At 43.2% G+C, this 5,577-nt stretch overlaps 1 long non-coding RNA gene across 1 annotated transcript; it reads left to right on the forward strand.

Moving 5' to 3' along the window:
• The first annotated feature begins 3,182 nt into the window (after positions 1-3,182).
• LOC135374875 (uncharacterized) lies at positions 3,183-3,797 on the forward strand. Its single transcript, XR_010417141.1, has 3 exons — positions 3,183-3,346; positions 3,635-3,690; positions 3,768-3,797. It is a non-coding gene; the product is annotated as an uncharacterized LOC135374875 (long non-coding RNA).
• Positions 3,798-5,577: the final 1,780 nt, after the last annotated feature.

Here is a 5,577-nt window from a genome sequence, read left to right on the forward strand (position 1 = left end):
TAAAAGCGACCAAGACACGGGAAGAGAATTTGAGCGCCCTGCAGAAATAAAATAAGCAGAAATTTTATTTTATAACATCAAATAGTGTGCACAAACTATAAACAAAATTGAAGATGGCCCTTTTGAGAAAAACGGTTCTGAAAACAGCGATTTCAGCGAAGACAGCGGATGCCTGAAGGAATGATAACGCACTATATGCTAAACGGAAGAGTAAAAAAAGCTATTTCATCTCACATCAGTTTCGCCATAATCGGAAATCATGCGACCACTCAAGAAATTGTAAAATTTGCGCTACGAACATCCTTGGAGGTGTTTTTGCGATTTTTTCGAATTTTTTTCGGGCTTTCTTACCAAATTTAATTGTCTGCAGCAACATTTCAACCTTCAATCTTCAGCAACCATTCTGCCAGAGAAAAAAAATACTTCCAGAAGAAAGCAGCCGTTCGGAGGATCCAGATCGCCAAATATGGAAAAGCTGGAACTGCACAAATCGCTTTCATTTACTTGGAGCCTCGCCGACCAAGAACGAAATATCGCAGAGACTGCTTGGGACTAGACTTGTTCTGCTTCTTTTTGGATAAGGAGTAACATATATTTTTTTTCCCGAAGGAAATAAAAATGTCGCGGCCCCTCGCTCGATTATAAATGAAATTACCCAATTAATAAACCATACGTTGTTAAACCCTAAAATTTCACACTCACCTGTCTAGCTGCTGTGCTGTGCGCATCGTCCTGTTCTCACGAATAGTGTCAGAGAGGTTCCTTCGTTGACGTCAACATAGACACATACTCGCACACAGCAACGAAAAGTTGCAGCCTACACTGCAACTTGTGTCCCCTTCCTTTCGAGCAGGTACTGCTTGCCAGCGTGTCACGGCTCGCCGCGGTTCGCCAACGTGATGATGATGATGATTGCAGTTTTTTTATGGCGCATGAGCAACTAGACTATAATGCGCCAAAACTGTTATGTGTGTGGAAAGGTAAAACTAACTGTTCAATTAAAACCGAATTATCTCAGAATTTGAGATGTAAACCTCAGTAAAAGAGAAAGTCATTCACTTATAGGACATTTAAATAGCCGATATCTCCAAAAAAGCTGAAAATTCTCATGTAGGGTAAAAGCGGTTCATCCCCAAGGAATAGAGCAGGGTGAAAAGGCACGTGATATTGGTAAAATTCTTTAAAATGGCGACGACGGTGATTTTCGTGTAATGGACATGTGATTAGGATGTGCACCACAGAGAGTTGCTCACCACAGCATGTGCATTGGGGAGGTTCCTCTCCACGGAGTAAAAAAAACATGCGTGATGAAAGTATGACCGAGCCTTAATCGAGCTAAAATCACTTCATGAAAACGGTTTCCTAAATTGTTTGGTTGATTCCCTATGGTATCTTCGTTAGGCGGAGTTTGTTATAGTGCTGTTGGTTCCAGTGTTGCTGCCATTTACTATTTATTGTTATTCTTAGGACCACCACGAGGTCCGAGGACCGCCGAGGTTTCTTGATTATTCTACTGGCAGGGCCTTGCGCTCTCTGTACAAGAAGGTTCTTTGACATCTGTATGTTACATATGGCTTGTAAGCAACTAAGTGAGTCAGTGTAAATGACTGAAGATTTGACGTGATGTTCTAAGATGTAGTTGAGCGCTAAGATTACACCATAAACCTGATCACTGAAGATTGATAACATATTTGGCAGGCGGTGAGATCTTGTAGAAGCCTCCGTTATCATCGCACATGAAACTCCTGTACTGGTCTTCGACCCGTCTGTATAAAAGGCTACATGCTCTCCGAAACTTTGCTTTAGTGCCAGCAATTCCTGCTGTAGCACGACATGCGGAGTATCCTGTTTCTTATATTTAGTTAACGAAGAATTATGCTTTGGAGTTGGCTGCCACGGAGGAACTCTCCCGTTTGCTTTTACAACCTGACAACTATATTCGGAAAAACCATATGACTCAACCTCGTCTTGGATGCGCATGCAAAGCGGTGGGACAACCGCAGGCTTATGAAGGAAAAGCTGTTCAAAACGAGTACCCTTGATACTCGGCAGAGCTGGGTGACATGGGTATCCCCGAGACTTTTAATGCATAAGAAGATGCTAAGTAGAACCTCCATCGACTCAATGACCACTAGTTACGTTCTACGTAGAGACTTTCGACTGGGGAGGTCCTGAATGCTCCCAGTACCAGTTTCAGACCCTGCAGGTGGTGAATGGGGTCTAGACAACTCAGGACAGATTTACGTGCTGAGCCATAAACCACAGAGCCATAGTCAAGTTTGGAGCGAATAATTGATATGTAGATGCGGTGTAGAGTTGCTCTGTCTGCTCCCCACGATCTGTGCGATAGCACTTTTAGAAGATTTAAAGGGACTGTCGCATCCGGAACCGTGGTTACGAATCCAATACCAATGTGTTCGGTACACTGCCACGAGCTATTTGCCAAATTTTCTCCTTCCAAAACGGACCGGGTGATGAGGAATCGAATTTAAAAGATCCGGTTTCGTTTTGATCCTCGAAAGCGCCAGCGCCAACAACATCGCGTGACGCAAGGTCGAATCTGGCTAATCCGCTGTGAAGGACGCTGTCGCCTGCCGCCAAGTCTGGGGCTGCTTTGTTTTTTTCCGGCACGTCGCCCGTATTCACATGTGACACTTTCTAGTGACTCGGATACTATCGCTACGCTTGCATGCTTCGCGTGGGATGTCGTTTGGAAACCGACGCAGCGTTCCCGACTCCAGGAAAACTTCCTTCGAAAACCTCGATGTTTGATTTCGCACGCCAAGGATACAGCTACAGCCAGACCCCAGACGAAGCGAAAGTTGGAAGCAGCTACATCACTAGCGGGTATCCAGATGAAGCAAGGAGTGTTCATGCTGTCCGTGTATGCTCCTCGCATTTCACCGATAATGTGTACCTGGATGAGAACATCATGGAAGTGCAACTTGGATTGACACAAAAAAGGAACGAATTGAAACTTGACGCCGTTCCGACAGTGTTCCACGAACCAAGCGAGCCAGCAACTTCGACAGTAAGTCACAATGTCTATGTAGTTTCCCAATCGGGTCTGTCACTCTTGCGCGTGAGTAACTTAGCAGCAAAAGACGAAATCGGTACAACGTAAGGTATCCCCTAACCTATCACTAATAACTAGATAAATAAAATACAGTAAACAAGTTCAAGTGATGTCATTCATATGAACGTGATTGACTTTTCTCGTTGTCGGACGCGTTATCATGAAACTTTCACTGTTACTGAACCTGTGACTTTTGTGGAATGTGGTAGACATGATTGGTTTTCATGTGTATTACAGCTGCAGGCAGTTCGACAGGGTCAAGCGCAAGTGGTACGTATATTACTTAAATACATATAATGTGTTTACAATTTTTGGACACAGAACAATTCGCAAACTATGAACCCCGATCACTAAAAGGAAGAACTGACGCTGTTTGTGTGCTGGTGTTAGAAACAGGCACTATACAAACACTACCTCTGTCCGTAACATAAGCGCCATAACCCACTTCCCAGTTACCTTTTATCTCTCTGTTTGTGAACTGTTTGTGTGCTGTAGGGCGTCGGTTTTTGCGGTTGTCGTAGCCAACTTGAGGTGCACTTTTGATGTTCTGTGTTATAGAAGGACCAGGTGCTGCTGATCAAGTCCCATCCATCCATGAAACGGCATCAAACAATGTACGTGTTCGCACGGCAATTTTGCTGAGAGACCTGGTTTTTACACTAATGCCTTTACGACGCCTCTGACAAATTAGGATCTTCCAGAACAGTGCTTTCTTCATCCAAGTTCAAGAAGTAAAGAGAATGACTTCATGGCTTCTACTGACATCTCACAGCTACATGCCAAGACAAAATAACTTGACAGCAGGAAATGAAAAGAAAAAAAAAAGGTCCATTTCAGGTCCACCCAAATCTTTGTGCAGAGGCTGACAACAACAACGCTATTGTGAGATGATGAATGATGCAGCGTTGAGATTAAGCCCTTGTTTCCTTTTTTGCAATGCTATACATTACTCCTGGTTAAATGTAAAATGATGCACCTACCTCCAGACATTGAAGGGGCTACCAGAGATGTAGTGTCAATTCAACAGAAAACCTGCATGTTCTACGAGGCACTGTCACATAAGCATTGGCCAAATTTGCTGTCCTGTGAGCTTTCATAGGATATGCCGTAGATAGTAAGAGGCCTCTTACTGTAAAAGGGAGGTGCATTAATCGAGTAGTGGGGTCTGAGGCATGAGGGCCATTTCAGGATGTACTAACCCTTCTAAAATTTTACACTTGGTTATGCCCAGAGATCGATCCAGATCCCCCCCAACATCCCGAGTTTTTTTTCTTGTGTACCACTGTTATAATGAAACCGTCCAATTTACTGTCCAATCGTCCCGTTTTCATTGCAATTGAAGTACTTACAAAACTGTTTATTTTTTATTTTTGTGAGTCCCCACTTCAGATCCCAAGGGACATTGCCAGTGTGGTGCACGCTGATAACTGTCTGTGCATAGCAAATAATAAATATATGTGCGTGAAGAGTTGGATGTGGACTTGTGTAATGGCTCTTGAATGGACAACACTCAGTCAACACAAATATTTATTCACATTTGCGTAACTTATTGCCTGTCATTATAATAATTATTATAATACATAGACAAGAAATATTTCTCTGCCAAGGATCTCTGAAGTTACAGTCTTGAAAGCTGTTTACAAGACAGTGGTGCTAAAAAATTGGATCAATGGCAGGTATCAAAATTTGTTTTGCTGTATCAAAGCAGAACAATCTTCCGTGGGAATGACAAATTTTGGACATTCCCAGACAGATGTATCACTTACTATGATAATGAGGTGTAACTGTACCATTAGTGAGTTATGAAACGTTACCTGAAATTATTTGACGTGTTATATCCCTCACATGCTATAATACTGCCAACGATAAGAGGCATTACACTATCATTAAAAGTATAACTGTCACTTATGGCCAGGTAGTTTATTGCTCCTGCCTATTCCTTTGCACTTCTCGGGATTACTGTGGTAACACAGATTCTGTTTCACACTTCTCAACTGGAAACTACGCAAGTCTATTATGGTGTAGGTGTGAACAGGAAATGAGGCACACTAAAGATGATAGTCCTGATAGGACCAGGATGGAAAAACGTTGGCGAATCATGCGGACGACACACCCAGGTATCTGTCGTCTGTTTTTCGGTCCAAGGAATCTCCAAACTCAGCTTGTAAACACACAATAAGCAGTACACCTGACGTAGCTGTAAAAAGAAAGGACACTTTCCTAAACACGTAGCATAGTAATTTCCTGACAATCATTCTAATTCTAACCCGGCCCTTGAGTTGCACAGTTGGTTAGAGCCTTCGTAACTTTCATGGGGCATCCGCCGTGTGTACAAACAACGACGACAACTACGAAAATAAGGATTGCTCGACGTGCCTATCTATCGTGGGCACAGTAGGCGAAGACTGTGATCGTCGCTGCAATACTGCGGTAGATACACCACTAGAAGTTCTGGCCGATGACAGGGAGCTGGGAACAAAGTGTGATGCGTGCGTGTGGTG

Source organism: Ornithodoros turicata, chromosome 1, assembly GCF_037126465.1.
Source record: "Ornithodoros turicata isolate Travis chromosome 1, ASM3712646v1, whole genome shotgun sequence".
NCBI lineage: Eukaryota > Metazoa > Arthropoda > Arachnida > Ixodida > Argasidae > Ornithodoros > Ornithodoros turicata.